Raw genomic sequence first — 18,973 nt, forward strand, 5'->3', positions numbered from 1 at the left:
GTGATAAGACTCCCTCTACCATTACAGGTTTGCATTTTATCTGTAACTTCAAGTCTTAAAATATTGCCTAGAGAGTTGAAAAGTTTAGGGCTTATCCAGGGTTTCACAGTGATTATGTGTCAGAGTTGGGAATTGACCCTTGGTCATCCATGACTTCAGTGTGAACCCTCTATCTAATGTGCCATACTGCCTCTCCTCCATGTGAGAGAATATAAATTCTTGATTACAGTTTATGATATAAACATTTCTCCTCTTCAAATGGACTAAGATCCAGGAGTCATTTCTGCCTTAGAATGCATACTTTCCAAATGGGGTTTAATTTACTAAAATAAGAGTAATATATATAGATATATTATATATATGAATAATATATATAGATATATTCCATGTATTTTAACTTTACCCTTCTTCTACTCTCTCGCCCTTCCATACCTCTGAGTTCTGACGCACCAGGATTTCCTGTTTATATTTTTTAACTTCCTATCTGTGTATGCAGCACTTGGCTTTTGTTACAGTAGATACCTATAGTCTTATCAGATTTTTGACATGGTGCCAAAAAATAGGTCCCACTCCTTATGTGACATGTGAAAGTATCAGCTACTTCACAAAAATTAATGGAAAGAAGAAAAGCAATATTTCATAAATCTTTATTTTAGCCACATACAAAAAGAAATGCTATTTTGTATTCTGCATCATAATTCAGAAGGTTTAGTCCTACATATAACATTACTTAATTTGATTTTTAAAAATTATTATTTCAACAAATATGTTAGTATGGCAGTAAGGATCCAGGACTTAGAAATAGGACAACTAGAGTCTAATCTCAGGAAGACTATTTTTTTTTGTTTCATGACTTTGTGAAAACCATATCAACCTCTTTGAACCTTAATTTAATTATCTATGGGAATCATAACACTTGAACTAACTACACATCTTCTATCTAACATCTTTCTTCAGATATAAATTTCCATTTGACCCTGGTAGCCTCTTGGAAGAGAAGGGAGAAAGGCATTTCAAAAAGCAAGTATGAAGGAGACTTGGTTCTAAACCTTTTTCAGGGGGACTACTATTCTATCTGACCTTTAGGTGAAGTGTACCTGTAGCACTCACTTACCATCCCAGAAACTATTGACGATGGCAGGATGGCAGAGCCTGTCCTCACCCCCTCTCAGCATCCCTAATAGCATCAGCATCACCTTTAAGGGTAAGTGTCAGCTGAGCCATGCCATTCCTTTTCTTCTTTCTCCTAGTGATGAGTGAATAAGGCATGGAGAGATACTCAGAGCCAGCACTTGGTACTTTCAGACCAAATTATTAGGCCCATACATATTCTTAGAAATTCTGGAGCCCACTGGTAAACTAGGATTGTGCTCAGAATGGATATTTTTGTGACTTTAGGTGGCTCTGACTGAGTCACAAAAACACTCTGGAGCCCCAGGTGAACTTATATGAGAATGTTTGCCAGCTAACCACAGTTCACATTTCTTTATCATAATTTCATTGACTTAGCAAATGTCACCCAGCTAGTTAGTATGACCTATTTATTTAGAGAGCTAATAAGTAGCAGAGCTGGCATTCAAACCTTGGTCATTTGAGTAGAAGAGGAAAGAACCAAACTTGGAGTAAAGGGGGAAAGAGTACTGGGAGAATATTTAGCATGTTAGTTGCAGGATTTGTTATCAGAATGGGAAACATTTAAACATTTTCCAAGGCAGCAAAGAAAAGAGGACCAATTACTTTTAAAATTGTTGAAGAAGTCTATTTGAGCTAAGATGTTAGGAATGGGATAATCTATAAGAGAAAATTGTAGGAGTCTCTTTTCCAAAAACAAAAAATTTTTACAACATTGGGTCAGACCATCAACTTTATCGTGTCCTTATAAAGTTTGTATATGTATATTCTCTTTGAGAGGTAAGTTTGTCTCTTAATATGATCAGTTCATAGAAGAAACTATTAACTTGTGGGAGCTGCCATATTTCATGCTTTCCTTAGGCAAGAACAGTCTTTCTGGATTTCTTTTGTCCTCTTCTAGATGAACCAGATTTGAACTCTTTATTTTTTAATATTAATTAATTTATTTTTGGTTTTCAAGACTACTTTCATAAAATTTTGAGTTCCAAATTTTCCCCCTCTCCTTCCCTTTCCCCACCCCAAATAATCAGGCAATCTCACATAAGCTTCACATATATGTTAATATTAAACATATTTTCATATTAGTCATGTTATAAAGAAGAATTGGAACCAATGGGAAGAACCATGAGAAAGAAGAAACAAATAAACAAACAAACAAATAAATAAATAAAAGAGAGAACAAATAGTATGCTTCGATCTGCGTTCAGACTCTGTAGTTTGTTTGTTTGTTTTTTCTGAATGTGGATACCATTTTCCATCATGAGTCTTTAGAGTTGTCTTAGATCTTTGCATTGATAACAAGGGGTAAGTCTGCCAAAGTTAGTTATTGCACAATGTTGCTATTACTGTGTAAAATGTTCTCCTGCTTCTGCTCACTTCGCTCAGCATTAGTTCATGTAAGTGTTTCCAGGTTTGTTTTTTTTCTGGAGTCCACCTGTTCATCATTTCTTGTGGGGCAATAGTATTCCATTACATTAGTATATACAACATGTCATTCCCCAATTGATGGACATCCCCTCAATTTCCAATTCTTGGCCATCACAAAAAGAATTGCTAGAAATATTTCTGTACATGTGGGTCCTTTTCCCATTTTTATGATTTCTTTGGGATACAGACCTAGAAGTGGTATTGCTGGGTCAAAGGGTATGCACAATTTTATAACCCTTTGGGCATAGCTTCAAACTGCTCTCCACAATGGTTGCATCAGTTCACAATTCCATCAACAATACATTAGTGTTCCAATTTTCCCACATCTTCTCCAACATTTAACATTTTCCTGTTTTGTCATGTTAGCCAATCTGATAGGTATGATGTGGTACCTCAGAGATGTTTTAATTTGTATTTCTCTAATTAATAATGATTTAGAGTATTTTTCATGTGACTATAGATAGCTTTAATTTCTTCAACTGAAAACTCCCTGTTCATATTTTTGGACCATTTATCAATTGGAGCATGACTTGCATGCTTATAAAATTGACTCCATTCTCTATATATTTTAGAAATGAGGTCTTTATCCAAGACACTGGTTGTAAAAATGTTTTCCCAGTTTTCTGTTTCATTTCTAATCTTGGTTGCATTGGCTTTATTTGTACAAAACTTTTCAATTTAACGTGATCAAAATTATCCATTTTGCATTTCATAATGATCTCTATCTCTTACTTGGCCATAAATTCTTCCATTCTCCATAGATCTGAAAGGTAAACCATTCCTTGCTTTCCTAATTTGCTTATAGTTTCATCCTATATATCTAAAACATGTAACCATTTTGACATTATCTGGGTATACAGTGCAAGAATTTGGTCTATGCCTAGTTTCTGCCATACTGTTTCCTAGTTTTCCCATCAATTTTTTTGTTAAATAGTGAGTTTTTATCCTAGAAACTGGGGTCCTTATGTTTATCAAACAATGGATTACTGTGGTTGTTGACTATTGTGTCTTGTGTAACTAAGCTATTTCACTTATTGAACACTCTATTTCTTAGCTAGTACCAAATAGTTTTGATGATTGCTGATTTGTAATACACTTTTAGATCTGTTACAACTAGGCTACCTACCCTTGCATTTCTTTTCATTAGTTCCCTTGATATTCTAGATCTTTTGTTCTTCCAGATGAATTTTGTTATTATTTTTTCTACCTCTATAAAATAAGTTTTGGTAGTTTGATAAGTATGACACCAAATAAGTAAAATAATTAAGGTAGAATTGTCATTTCTATTCTGTTAGCGTGGCCAACCCATGACCAACAGATATTTTTCCAATTATCTAGATATGACTGTGTGAAAAGTGTTTTATAATTGTGTTCATATAATCCCTGGGTTTGTCTTGGCAGGAAGAGGCCCAAATATTTTAAATTTTCTACTATTACTTTAAATGGAATTTCTCTTTCTATGTCTTGCTTCTGGGATTTGTTAGTAATATATAAAAATGTTGATGAATTATAAGAGCTTATTTTATATCCAGCAACTTTGCTAAGGTGTTAATTATTTCTTTTTTTGTGAGGCAATTGGGGCTAAGTGACTTGCCCAGAGTCACCCAGCTATTAAGCATTTTGTGTCTGAGGCTGAGTTTGAACTTAGGTCCTCCTGACCCCAGGACCAGGGCTCTATCCACTACACCATCTAGCTGCCCCAGTAGTCAGTTATTTCAAGTAGTTTTTTAGTTGATTCTCAAGGATTCTCTAAGTATACCATAATATCATCTGCAAAGAGTTATAGTTTTGTTTCTTCATTTCCTATTTTAATTCTTTCAATTTTCTTTTATTCTCTTTGAGTTAAAGCTAACATTTCAAGTACAGTATTGAATAAAAATGGTGACACCCAGATCTTTTTGGAAATGCTTCTAGCTTATCCCAATTACATATGATGTTTGCTGATGGTTTCAGATAGATGTTACTTATCATTTTAAGGAAAACTTCTTTGATTCCAATGGTCTCCAGTGATGTTTAATAGGAATGGATATTATATTGAGTTAAAAGCTTTTTTCTGCACCTATTGAGATTATCATTTCTGTTAATTTTGTTATTGATATGGTCAATGATGCTGATAGTTTTCCTAATATGAACTAGTCCTGTGTTCTTGGCATAAATTCTACCCTGTCATCATGTATTATCCTCATGATAAGTGACTGTAATCTCTTTGCTAATATTTTATTTAAATTTTTACATCTATATTCATTAGGGGAATTGGTCTATATTTTTTTTCTGTTTTGACTCTTCCTAGTTTACATATCAGCATGATGTTTGTATCATAAAAAGAATTTAGTAGGACTTCTTTTTTGCCTATTTTTTCAAATAGTTCATATAGTATTGAATTAACCATTTTTTAAATGTTTGATAGAATTCACTTGTAAACATATTTGTCCCTGGAGATTTTTTCTTAGGGAATTCATGGAAGGTTTAATTTATTTTTCTGAAATGAGGTTATTTAAGTATCACGTTTTCTCTTCTGTTAATCTGGGCAGTTTATTTTTTTGTAAATATTCATCCTTTTCACTTAGAGTGGAAGATTTATTGGCATATAGTTGCATATAATAGCTCCTAATTATTGTTTTAACTTCCTTTTAACTGGTGGTGAATTCACCTTTTTCATTTTTGATACAGGTAATTTGGTTTTCTTCTTCCTTTTTTTTAAAATCAAATTAACCAAAGATTTACTGATTTTATTTTTCTTATAAAACCAGCATAGTTTTATTTATTTATTTGACTTTTTTCTTTTTTAAAATTTTCTATTAATTAATTTTTAGTTTTAAACATTCACTTCCACAAGATTTTGATTTAAAAATTTTCTCCCCATCTCTCCCCTCCCTCCACTCCAAGACTGTATGCATTCTGAATACCCCTTCCCCCAATCTGCCTCCCTTCTATCACTATCCCCTTCTCCTTCTTTTTTTCTGTAGGATAGGATAGATTTCTATACCCCATTGCCTGTATATATTATTTCCCAGTTGCATGTAAAAACAATTTTTATCATTTGTTTTTAAAACTTTGAGTTCCAAATTCTTTCCCTTCCTCCCTACCCACCCACCCTCATTGAGAATTCAATATAGGTTATACATGTGTAGTCATGCAAAACATTTGCATAATAGTCATGTTGTGGAAGACTAAATATATTTCCCTCCATCCTATCCCACCCACCCCCATTTATTCTATTCTCTCTTTTGACCCTGTCCTTCCTCCAAAATGCTTACTTCTGATTACCACCTCTCCCAATCTGCTCTCCTTCCTATCACTCCCTTATAGTACCCTTCCACCATATTTTCCTGTAGGGTAAGATAGATTTACACACCCAATTGAGTGTGTATGTTATTGCTTCCTGAAGCCAAATCTGATGACAGGAAGATTTACTCATTCCCTCTCACATCCTCCCTCTTCCCTTACACTGTAAAAGCTTTTTTCTTGCCTCTTTTTTGTGAGATAATTTATCCCATTCTACTTCTCCTTTTCTCCTTCTCCCAGTACAATCCTCTCTCACCCCTTAATTTTATTTTTTATTTATCATCCTTTCATATTCAACTCACTCTGTGTGCTCTGTCTATGTGTACATATATGTGTGTGTGTGTGTATGTGTGTATGTATGTATGTATGTATGTATATTTCCTCCAACTACCCTAATGCTGAGAAAGGTCTCATGAATTACAAATATCGTCTTTTCATGTAGGAATGTAAATGGTTCAACTTTAATAGGTCCCTATTATTTCTCTTTCCTATTTCCCTTTTCATGCTTCTCTTGAGTCTTGTATTTGAAAGTCAAGTTTTCTATTCAACTCTGTTCTTTTCATCAAGAATGCTTGAAAGTTCTCTATTCCATTGAATATCCATTTTCCCCCTGAAGGATTTTACTCAGTTTTGCTGGGTAGGTGATTCTTGGTTTTAATCCTAGCTCCTTTGACCTCCAGAATGTCATATTCCAAGCCTTCCAATCCCTTAATGTAGAAGCTGTTAAATCTTGTGTTATCCTGATTGTTTCCACAATAATTAAATTGTTTCCTTCTGGATGCTTGCAATATATTTTTTTCCTTGATGTGGAAACTCTGGAATTTGGTTACAATATTCCTGAGAGTTTTCATTTGGGATCTGTTTTCTGGAAATGATTGGTGGATTCTTTTAATTTCTACTTTACCCTCTGGTCCTAGAATATCAGGGCAGTTTTCCTTGATAATTTCTTGAAAGATGATGTCTAGGCTCTTCTTTTGATCATGACTTTCAGGTAGTCCAATAATTTTTAAGTTACCTCTCTTAAATCTATTTTCCAGGTCAGTTGTTTTTCCAATGAGGTATTTCACATTGTGTTCTATTTTTTTCATTCTTCTGGTTTTCTTTTATGATTTCTTGATTTCTCTTAGAGTCATTAGCTTCCATTTGCTCCACTCTAATTTTTTAGGAATTATTTTTGTCAGTGGGCTTTTGGACCTCTTTTTCCATTTAGGAAAGTCTGCTTTTTAAAGCATTCTTCTCCTCATTGTTTTTTTGGACCTCTTTTGCTATTTGTGTTAGTCTGTTTTTAAGGTATTATTTTCTTCAGTATTTTTGGGTCTCCTTTAGCAAACTGTTCACTCATTTTCATAATTTTCTTGCACCACTCTCATTTCTCTTCCCAATTTTTACTCTAATTCTCTTACTTGCTTTTCAAAGTCTTTTTTTTTTTTTGGTTAGGCAATTGGTGTTAAATGAGTTGCCCAGAGTCACACAGCTAGTGAGCATCATATGTCTGAGGTCGGATTTGAACTCAGGTCCTCCTGACTTCATGACCAGTGCTCCATCCACTGTACCACCTAGCTGCCCCTCAAAATCTTTTTTGACCTATTCCATGGCCTGAGACCCATTCATATGTTTCTTGGAGGCTTTGTATGTAGAAGCTTTGACTTTGTTGTCTTCTTCTAGTTGTATGTTTTGATCTTCTTTGTCACCAAAGTAAGATTCTATAATGTGAGTGTTTTCCCACTGTTTAATCATGTTCCCAGCCAATTACTTGACTTTTAAACTCTTTGTTAAGGTAAGGCTCTCCTTTTACTGTGAAGAGTGTACTGTTCCAAGCTTCAGGGATTTTGTGCAGTTCTTTTTAGAGACACTTCTAGGGACCTGTAAGTTTTCAGTACTTCCAAGGTGGTATGATCAAAGGAGAGTTGTTTACTCCTTTCCTGGTCTCTGCTCTGTTCTATGAGTGACCACAAGCACTCTTTTCTGCCTTGGAACTTGGAGGAGGATTCTCTCTCCACTGCTGCCACAAGCTCTGCCACACCAGTGTTCCTCCTTGCCCCAGGACCACCACCCAGGACTGAGACCCAGATCCAAGCATGGGCAAAGGAAAAGAATCCTGCTTCAGCACCAGCAAAGACATCCCTGCAATCCCTGTCTGATCAACCACTCAATCCTTCCACTGTCTGTGGGCTGAGAGCTCCAGAAGCAGCCACTACCACAGTCCAAGGCCAGATCATGTTCCTTTCTCACCCAGGTCCAACTGACCTTGTCTACTGACCTTCTAAGTTATCTTTGGCATTTGTGTGGTGAGAAGTCCAGAAACCACCACAGCTGCCAGTGATTCAGTCCCCTGAGGCCTGCTTTTACATTGGCTGGGGCCCCAGTCTTTGCCTGCCCTGCCCACCCTGAATTGTGCTGCCCATGCTGAACTGTGCTCCTCTCCCAGCCTGGCACAACAGACCTTTCCCATCAACCACTCAGGTTGTCTTGGACCAGAAATTTGTTTCACTGTCTTTTTATGGGTTCTGCTGCTCTAGAATTTTTTTAAAGTCATTTTTACAGGTATTTGGAGGGATTTGGTGGACAGCTCAAGCCAGTCACTGCTTTCACTCTGCCATCTTGGCTCCAACCCCATAGTTTTATTTATTAGTTCAATAGTTTTCTTAATTTCAATTTTATTAATATCGCCTTTGATTTTCAGAATTTCTAATTTGGTATTTAATTGAAGATTTTTAATTTGTTCTTTTTCTAGCTTTTTTTTAGTTGCATGCCCAATTCATTGATCTCTTTTTCTTCTGTTTTATTCATGTAAGCATTGAGGGATAAAAAAAATTTCCACTAAGAACCACTTTGGCTGCATCCCATTAAGTGTTGGTATGTTGTTTCATTATTGTCATTCTCTTAGATGAAGCTATTGATTGCTTCTATGATTTGTAGTTTGACTCACTCATTCTTTCTGATTAGATTAATTTCCAATTAAATTTTAATCTATCTTTCCATGATCCTTTATTACATGTAATTTTTATTACATCATGATCTGAAAAAGATACATTTAATATTTCTGCTTTTCTGCATTTATAGAGAGGTTTTTATGCCCTAATACATGGTCATTTTTTTTGACATGCAATGTACCACTGAGAACAAGATATATTTCTTTCTAAGCCTATTCATTTTTTTCCAGAAGTCTACCATATCTAATTTTTCTAAAATACTTTTCACCTCCTTAATTTTTCTTGTTTGTTTTGTGGTTAGATTTATCTAGTTCAGAGAGGGGGAGGTTGTGGTCCCCCACTAGTATAATACTGCTGTCTATTTCTTCCTGTAACTCCCTTAACTTCTCCACGAATTTGAATGCTATAGCATCCACTTGATGCATATATGTTTAGTGTTGCTATTACTTCATTTTCCATCATACCTTTTAGTGAGCTTTAATTTCCTTCTTTATCTCTTTTAACTAGAACTTTTTTTTATTTTACTTTGTCAGATATCAGAATTGTTATCCGAGCTTTTTTTACTTCAGCTGACGAATAATTTCTGCTCCAGCCTTTTGCCTTTACTATATGTGTATCACTATTCTTCAAATGTGTTTCTTGTAAATGACATATTGTGGAATTATAGTTTTTAATCCACTCTGCTATCTGCTTCTGTTTTATTAGAGAGTTAATTCCATTCACATTCACAGTTATGATTACTAACTGTGTCTTTCTCTACATCCTATCCCCCCCATTTATACTTTTCTCTCTCCTTTCCCTTTCCCTCTTCACCAGTGTTTTGCTTTTGATAACCACCTCCCTTAATCTCCCCTCCCTTCTATCAGCCCCCCTCCCTTTTCTTTACCCTTTCCCTGCTACTTCTTTCCTCCCTTATTCCCTACCTTCTATCTACTCCCTCACTTTTCTTTACCCTTTCTCCTTTTACTTCCTTTTAGAGTGTGATAGGTTTCTATAATCAACTGAATGTGTGTGTTATTACCTCTTTGAGCCAAATCTGATGAGAATAAGGTTCAAACAATGCTCATCCCTCTCCTTTCTTTCCCTCTACTGTAATAGGCCTTTGCACCACTTGCTGTGATGTAATTTACCTTATTCTTCCTCCTCCTTTCCTCTTCTCCCATTACAATCCTTGTTTTCCTCCCTTAATTAATTAATTATTTTTATCATGACATTAAATTCAACTTATTCCCACACCTTCTGTCTATGTATACCCCTTCTAAATGCCATAATAAAGATACAGCTCTAAAGAGTTGCAAGTATCATCTTCCTGTGTATGGATGTGAACAGTTTAACCTTATTGAATGACATCCTTTTTTTTCTTTCCTATTTTCTTTTTATGTTTCCCTTAAGTCTTTTATTTGAAGATCAAATTTTCTGTTCACTTCTGTTTTTTTTTTTCAATCAGGAATGATTGAAAGTCTCCTACATCATTGAATGTCCATCATTCCCCCTGAAAGATTATATTCATTTTTTTGCTGGATAGTTGATTCTCTGTTGTAATCCAAGCTCCTTTGCCTTCTGGAATATCATATCTCAGGCCCTGTGATCCTTTAATGTAGAAGCTGGTAAGTCCTACGTAATCCTGACTGTGGTTCCATGATATTTAAATTGTTTCTTTCTCGCTTCTTGAAGTATTTTCTCTGTCCTGATAATTCTGGAATTTGGCTATAATGTTGCTTGGCATTTTGATTTTGGAGTGTCTTTCAGGAGGTGGTTGGTGGATTCTTGCAATGATTATTTTACCCTCTTGTTCCAGAATGTCAGGGCAGTTTTCCTTATAATTTCTTGAAAGATGCTACCCAGGCTTTTTTTTTTATTATTGCTTTCATGTAGACCAATAATTCTTAAATTATCTCTCCTGAATGTATTTTCCTGCTCAGTTATTTTTCCAATGAGGTATTTCACATTTTGTTCTATTTTTTCATTCTTTTCATTTTATATAACTGATTCTTGCTGTGTGATAGAATCATTAGCTTCCTCTTGCCTAATTCTAATTTTTAAGGAATTGTTTTCTTCAGTTAGCTTTTGTAGCTCCTTTTCCCTTTGGCCAATTCTACTTTTAAAGGAATTATTTTCTTCAGTGGATTTTTTTTTCCATTTGGCCAATTGTATTTTTTAAGGAATTGTTTTCTGCATTCAATTTTTGTCCTTCCTTTTCCAAGATGTTGACTCTTTCTTTCATACCTCTTATTTCTTTCCCCAATTTTTCTTCTATCTTTCTTATTTGACTTCTAAAATCCTTCTTGAGCTCTTCCAAGAAGGCTCTTTGGACTTGAGACTAGTTCATGTTCCCTTTAGAGGTTTCAGATGTAGGCATATTGACAATGTTGTCCTCTTCTGAGTTTGTGCTTTGATCTTCCTTGTCCCCATAAAAATAGTCTATAGTCAGTGTTCATTTTTGCTTTTTGCTCATCTTTTTTTTTTTTGTATTTCCTGGCTTTTAAAGTTGACCTCTCCTTGTAGAGTACAAGGGGCACTGTTCCACACTTGTGCTGGGATCCAGAGGTGTGGTAACTAGCTTTGTTACCTGGAGCTTTAGGTGCTGGTCCTGGACACTGTAGGGGTCTGGCTGCTTACCTGGTGCTGAGCTGGTATCTTAGCGGTGTTGTCTGGTGTGTGCTGAGACTAGGTGGGTTTTTTCTGAGTTTCCCCAGGGCTGTGACAAAGCATAGGAAAGTCCACTTGTGGGAAGACAGCTGCCCACCTAGGGGTGTGCTGAAGCATGGGGAGGGCTGTGCTGAAGCACAGGGAGGTCTGCTGATGGAAGATGCCTGCCTTCTAAGTGCTGCAACAGTGCATATGGTGGTTCTCTGAGTTGGAGTCTGCTGGTCCCCTGTTTTTGCTAAGGCATATGTGGGGTCCTGGTATTGGCGTTTGCCAGTTCCACTGCTCTGAGACTCAGGATCTCTCACTGGTTTGTTGAGATGTAGCCTGCTATGGGTTTGCTGGGATGTTTCATGTCCTAGACGGTTCTCCTTTTTTACCTGAGTTATATGGACCTTATTTGTTGATCCTCTAAGTCTCCTGGATCAAAAGACTGTTCCACTTTGTCTTTCTGCTGGCCCCACTATTCCAGGATCTGCTCTGGGGTGTTGTTTTATGGGTGTTTGGGGATGCGAATGGAAAAGGAACAGCAATCTATTGCTTACTCTGCTGTCTTGGCTCTGGGAAGTCTGAGGGCATTTGATTCTGTAGAACAAAATACTGCCCTAAAAATGTTTAAACATATGTCCTATCATACATACTTCAGAATCATAGAAGATTCCTTGAAAGATCTAACAATAAGGGGCAGGTAACTGGCTCAGTGGATAGAGCACCACCCCTGGAGTCAGGAGGACTTGAGTTCAAATCCAGTCTCAAAAACTTGATACTTACTAGCTGTGTGACCCTGGGCAAGTCACTTAACCCCACTTGCCTCAACAAAAAAAGAAGGCAAGAAAGAAGGAAAGAAAGAAAGAAAGAAAGAAAGAAAGAAAGAAAGAAAGAAAGAAAGAAAGAAAGAAAGAAAGAAAAGAAAAGAAAGGTCTAATAATAGAGTCAGTCTCATTAGATATCTTATAGATCTTAAGAGAAAGAATTTTTTTTGATAGAATGTAAGCTTCTAAAGGCATGGGCTGTTTTGACTTTGTCTTTGTTTTCTCAGCAATAAGCACATTGCTTAGAACATAATAAGAGCTTAATAAATGCTTGTTCCTTGACTAAATGATCTTATCATTACTATTAAGTGAAGAAAAAAAAATGGACAAATACTTGACAGAAGTGTTTGCCACTAACATGGAAAGCATCCAGTGCAGAGTCAAGTCCAAGGGTGATCTCTTTCTAGATAATGAAGTCCTCCAGCTACTCTTGCTTGTGGATTAACTTGTGATTTTTATATCAAGCTTCAGAACTTTGCAGAGCCCCTGGATGAGATCATTCATCATGAGAAAGGGTTGGAGTCCCAATCCCCATAGGAATGAAGGAATAAAAAGAATATTTATTACACGCAAAGAAATATACTAATCACTGGAAATACACATACAATAGCAAGACAGTCCCTACTATTGAGGGTATCATTCTTATGGAGGAGCCAACACAAGGAAAACCAGACAGAAAAAGAATGTTGGTTTATTTAGAATATGATATGTAATTGGAAGGAGAACCTATTAAGCTTGCTCCTCAGTAAGTATATATGTATTGTGTTAATGTGTATATATGTATACATATATTCATACTAATAGAGTACATGTGACACATGTATACATGTACATATGTATACATACATATATGTCTTGTGTGTAAAGAGATCTCTCACTGGAAGTCTTTAGACAAATGGCTGTATGACCACTTATCCAGTTTACTGTATGTTAAATTATATTTCAGGTATGGGTAGGGCTAGATGTCCACTGAACTATTTTCTAGATCTAGAATTCCCTAATTCTGTGATTCAGTGATCTTGACTAGTTCCTGCACATCTGTACTATATCATGTGGTAGGCATATGGATAGAAAGAGGGGAGAGAGAAGGGTTGAAGATATGTTTCATCTCTGAAAAATATTAGGAGAGGCTGGCTCTTGGTATGACTTTGGCTGTGGTCATTATGGAAGTTTTATTGTCTTATGAAGGCCTCTCCAGAACCAATGCAACCAGTACAAATCATTCAAAATTGTACCACCCATTCAGAAATGTTTGGGGCCAAACTACATCATCTTGCTCACTAATTACAGATGATTCCAGGGAGGTCATAGTAAAAGAGTGTAGTGGGTGGGGGAGAGTGTCAAGCATAATCTTTTTATAGCTCTTTGACCTAGGTGAAAGGGAAATACCTGCATCTGTTCTGTTGGCCCATGTTAGTCTATTTATTCATTCACCTAAGCAGGCCTGGTAGGAACAGTAATAGCTTACCTACATAAAAGGCCTATGTATACAAGGCACTTTATTTACATTATCTCCTTTGATTCTCACAATCCTTACCTGCTCAGTAGGTAATACAAATATTAGTAACTCCATTTTATAGATGAGGACACTGACATTCTAAGAGGTGAGGTGAGCATCTCTAAAGTCCCTTCCAATTTGAAATCTCACGATTATAAGGGATTTGAACATGGAAAACCCACTTGCTGGTGCATGTTCCTGATTGTAGTGGCCAGTACTGTGTCACCTGCCTCCCAAATCAGGGCCACACTCTTCTACTAGTAAAACCATCAGTCTTATTATGTCATCATGGCAAAGGGAAGTGTTTGCTCAAAGCATAACAACTTCACTGTTGGAAGAGACCTCAGATGACTTCTGGTTCAGCTCAGACTAAAACAACAAGCCCCTTTGCAATATCCCCAGCAAATGATTTTCTGATCTTTTTTTTTTTTAATCTTCCTGTGAAGGAGAACTTACTGCCTCCCAAGACAATCCATTCTATATTGGGTAACTCTAATTATGAGAAAGATTTTCCTTCTGCAAGATGAAATTTGTCTCTTTGTAACTTCCATTTATTGCTTTTAGTTTTGCCCTCTGGGGCTAAGCAGAATAAATTTAATCCTTTTTACCCATGAGAATCCTTCAAATATCTAAAGAAAGTTCCCATGGCTCCTCTGTGTTTACTCTTCCCTAGGTTAAATTCTCCATCTTTTTACTATGCTGATTGTTTACCTCTGAATTACCTCTAAATTATCTATGTCATCCCTAAAATGAAGTGTCTATAACTGAATGTGATATTCCAGATGGAGTTGAAGTAGGGGAGGAATCAGAAAAAACCATCATATCTCTTTTTCTAGATAGCTTTTTTCCCCTATTAAAGCAGACCTGTACGCTGTTGATTCATATTGTGCATGCAGCCCATAAAAAAACCTGTAATTTTTATTCCAAACAACCAATTTTCATCCTTAGATTTGTGAAGATGATGTTTTTATTCTAAATATAAAACCAGTACCTTTATCCTGATTGCCTTTCCTCTTATAATATTTGATTCATGTGGTCTGGTTACCACCAATCTATGTTATCCTCCAACTGTGTCTGCCTTTCGTTGGCATTAGTCAAAAGAAGACAGAATTTGAATACAAATGAACTGAGTACTAAAAAATAATTTAGTGTAAAGGGCAATACTATTTTGTCCATGTAGATTATAAATGTCTAAATGGGTCTTTCTAGAAATGGCTTGAAGGGAGGCTTCTATACACATCTTAAGCATCTCCTCCTCCCATCTTTCTCTAAGGGAGACTTTGATTTCTATTAGGAAGGAAAGCAGCAGGATTGGACCAGAAACTGGCTACGCTGATCTCTGAGGGACAAGGTTCTAGCTAGAATTATATCTATGTATCCCCTTATACATTGTTGTTGGGTGGCCATTTGCAACACTTACCAGCATCTACCACATGTATTCCTCTATGTTCCATTCTCCATGTTCCTTCCATAGCTAAGCTCAGCCCACATTTAAACTTTCTTTTTTTTTTTTGCTTTTTTTTGGTGAGGCAATTGGGGTTAAGTGACTTGTCCAGGGTCACACAGCTAGTTAAGTGTCAAGTGTCTGAGGTCAGATTTGAACTCAGATCCTTCTGACTCCAAGGCCAGAGCTCTATGTACTGTGCCACCTAGCTGCCCCCCACATTTAAACTTTCTAAAGCTGATCAAGAGGCTCTCCTGTAACAGATTCAAGATCAACCCACAGAGCCTTTTCTAGGCAGACCAAGACCACTTCAGTTTGAATCTCAACAGCAAGGGACACATCCTTGTGGATTGTTCCAAGTTCCTCATCAATGAAGATGTGATTAAGATGCTTATTAAGCTGGCCAAGTCCTGAAGGGTGGAAGCTGCTCAGGAACAAATGTTTAAGGAAGGGAAAATTAATTCCATAGATGATCATGATATGCTTCACATGGCACTACAGAATTTTTCTAATATACCCATGATCATGGAGGACATCTACATAGTACCAGAGGTGAACAATATGTTAGAGAAAATGAAGAAATTCTGCCAGTATTCATGGTAGACAGCAGAAGAGCTACACCAGGAAGCTTACTGTAGACATGATCAACATTGGCAATGAAGGTTCTGACTTGGATCCTCTGCTGATGACAGAAGCCTGAATCCCAGGGAAGTCCTTTTGTGTGGTGTGTCTCCAATATTGATCTTACCCATATTGCCTCAAACCAGGAACTGCCCTCTTCATCATAGCCTCAAAGGTGTGCAGCACCCAGGAAACAATCACCAAAGCAGAGAAAGCCAAAGTTTGATTCCTTCAAGCAATGGAGGATCCTTCAGTTGTGGGAAAGCACAGCTGTGGCCTTCTATCCTTGTCTACCAATGCACCAAAAGCTTAAGAGTTTGGAATTGATACTTAGAATACTTTTGAATTCTTGGACCGGATTAGTGGATCCAGTGGTCCATTGTGGTCAAGAGTTGGCCTCTCCATCACCTTGTATGTTGGTTTTGATACCGTTGAGCAGCTACTGTCAAGGACTCACTATATATACAATCACTTCCTCATCACCCCATAGGAACAATGCTCTTGTGCTGCTTGTCATGCTAGGCAACTGGTACCTTAACTGCTTTGGAAATGAAACCCAGACTCTGCTACCTTATAACCAGAAAATGCACCATTTTGCCATCTACTTACTTCAGGTGTCATGGAACCTAATGGGAAGTACATCACCAATTCCATTTCCCAGGTTGAATACAATACAGGTATCAGTGTGTGGGGAAATCCAGGGACCAGTGGAGAGCATCCTTTCTACTAGGTTCTACCAGTGAGAAAAAGTATACATGTGAATAGAAGAGACAATGCCCAGATGTACCCAAATGATTTCTAGTGAGGTTCTTATCTCTTCCCAGATGCAGAATCCAATCCGGAGTAGCCTTCACCACACGTTGTTTCTAGCTAACTTCCATGCTTAGACTGAGACCCTGATAAAGGGCAAGACAGCAAAGAAAGTATGCAAGAAGCTCTGGACTTTGGACAGACGTGGTGATGCCCTGGAGAAGCTGCTGTCTTGCAAATACTTTGAGGGAAATCATCCTACTAATTCCATTGCCTTCCCAAAGATCGCTACATTCATTCTTGGACCTTTAATTGCCATATATAAGCATAAAATCTTTGTTTAGAGTGTTATCTGTGATGTCAATAGTTATGATCAGTGGGGAATGGAACTGGAAAAAACAACTAAGAAAATTGAGCCTGAGTTGGACTCAGCTATGTCTATGACTTCTCATAATGCCTCCATCAATGGGCTTGATCAGTTTTATTAAGCTTAAGGTATGATTCAGAAACTTGTGTCCCCTGTGACCTACTCTATTGTGTTGTTGCCTGATCTGTGTGGTAGTGACTACTTGGTTCCTTCCTGGCCTATCACAAACAGATCTACTTGTCATACCTTAGGGTTGAGTGCTTCTTCTTCCTATGACAGGAAAACAAGCCCAGTCTTGTAAAGGCAGTTCATTCAGGTGGGATTTTTGTTTTTCAGTCCTCAATGTCACATGCAAAGTGACTCTATATCTCCTCTGCCCTGAAAAATCTGATCTAGAAAAATAAGGATGGTAGTAAAGGAAAAAAATGTGTGTGTGTGTGTGTGCATGTGTTTGCACACATAGACACACATATATATATGTATATATATAGAGAGAGAGAGAGAGAGACAGAGAGAGAGAAACAGAGAGTTATTTAGTTATTTGGTTCCTTAATTAGCATAAAGGAAATAGTTTTCAGGTTCAAGCTAAAACTTGTAATTGCTGTTCCTTAATGATAAAGGAGCTCCCTAAATTATATATCCAAAACTTGACTCCTTTTCAATAAAATATCAGTGCCACCATGATTACATAGAGAAAAAGGATACAAACTCTTTTATCCAAATAGATAGCAAACAGGAGTGAGGAAAAGTATACATGTGAATAGAAGAGACAATACCCAGAGTGAATGAACCCTCCCTTCAGGATTGAGATGAAATGAGAGAGAGAGAGAGAGAGAGAGAGAGAGAGAGAGAGAGAGAGACATCCAGATTTCTGCCAAATGGAAATTCTCCTAAGTCTCTAGTATAGTAGGATGGGAATACAGACATCATCAAAGTTTTGCATGCCAGCTTCTTAGATTCTTTCTCCTTTCAAGAACCTAAAGAGAAGTTGGAATCCTGAGTCTTCTCACTCAACTAAGAAAGTCAGAAGGAGCCAGATCACTCTTTTTCCAACTCTCACCAAGATCACTCACCCCTCACACAGTGGAAAAGCACTGAATCACAGATCCCCACCAATGAAGATAAAAACCCCATACAATTGACCCTTTGAGCCTAGGTTTATACTGGAATTCCACTACTGGATAGGATGACAAAGGACATCTTCGAACTAAAGCAAGGATCCCTTCTAAAAAATTCTTTACATTTAGTTTTAATCTAACACTTAAAATTACCATGTAACTTTTGGCAAATTGTTTCCTCTTTCAAGGTCTCAGTTTCCAAATCTGTGAAATAACACATTTTAGTAAATAATCTCTAATGTCTCCCCTAGATATAAACTCTTTGGTCTAAAATAGATCCAAAAAATAAGGATTTTTTTTACTGAAGTGGCCCATTACTGAGGTGAAAGGATAAGTGCAATAGAGTCAATAAGATGAGGATTGAGGGAAGGGAAGGCTTTAGCAGATATATGGGCAAAAGAAGCTTGTCCCTGTCCTTCAGACAAGTCTATAGGTGTCCCAAGAAGACTCCAGATGGGAATTCTAAAAGTGACTGTATTTCTCTATCTCTTTGCCCAGTTCTTGGCAGGCCCAGTAAAATATTAAACAAACGACCCACCATCTGGAGAGCTGGAGATGTGGCTTTACCTGTTCCAAACAAGCAGGAGGGTTAAGGAGCTAAGGTACATGGTGATCATATTTGGATACATCAAAGAGAAAACAAACTAAATTATGGACAGAACATGTGCATTATATTGCCATGTCTCATTTCTGTGTTTGACCAGTGTCTTTGATACAAAACTTGGAACTCTACTCTTACACCTGATATCAAGCTTAGTTATCATATTTGGCTCAGAGGGACAATCTTCAGAATTTCCTTATCTATGAGATGACCACAACTTTTATACCCACAAATTTTTTTTTTTGCCAAAACTCTATCTTCTGAAAATGTTATCCTTGTGGGGTGTGTGGGGGTGTGTGTGTGTGTGTGTGTGTGTGTGTGTGTGTGTGTGTGTGTGTG

General features: G+C 37.0%; 1 pseudogene; it reads left to right on the forward strand.

The window, feature by feature from the left end:
* Window positions 1–1,134: 1,134 nt before the first annotated feature.
* LOC114026585 lies at window positions 1,135–17,036 on the forward strand (annotated as a pseudogene).
* The last annotated feature ends 1,937 nt before the right edge of the window (window positions 17,037–18,973 follow it).

The sequence above is a fragment of the Vombatus ursinus genome, unplaced genomic scaffold, assembly GCF_900497805.2.
Source record: "Vombatus ursinus unplaced genomic scaffold, bare-nosed wombat genome assembly UNPS02014841.1, whole genome shotgun sequence".
Taxonomy (NCBI): Eukaryota; Metazoa; Chordata; class Mammalia; order Diprotodontia; family Vombatidae; genus Vombatus; species Vombatus ursinus.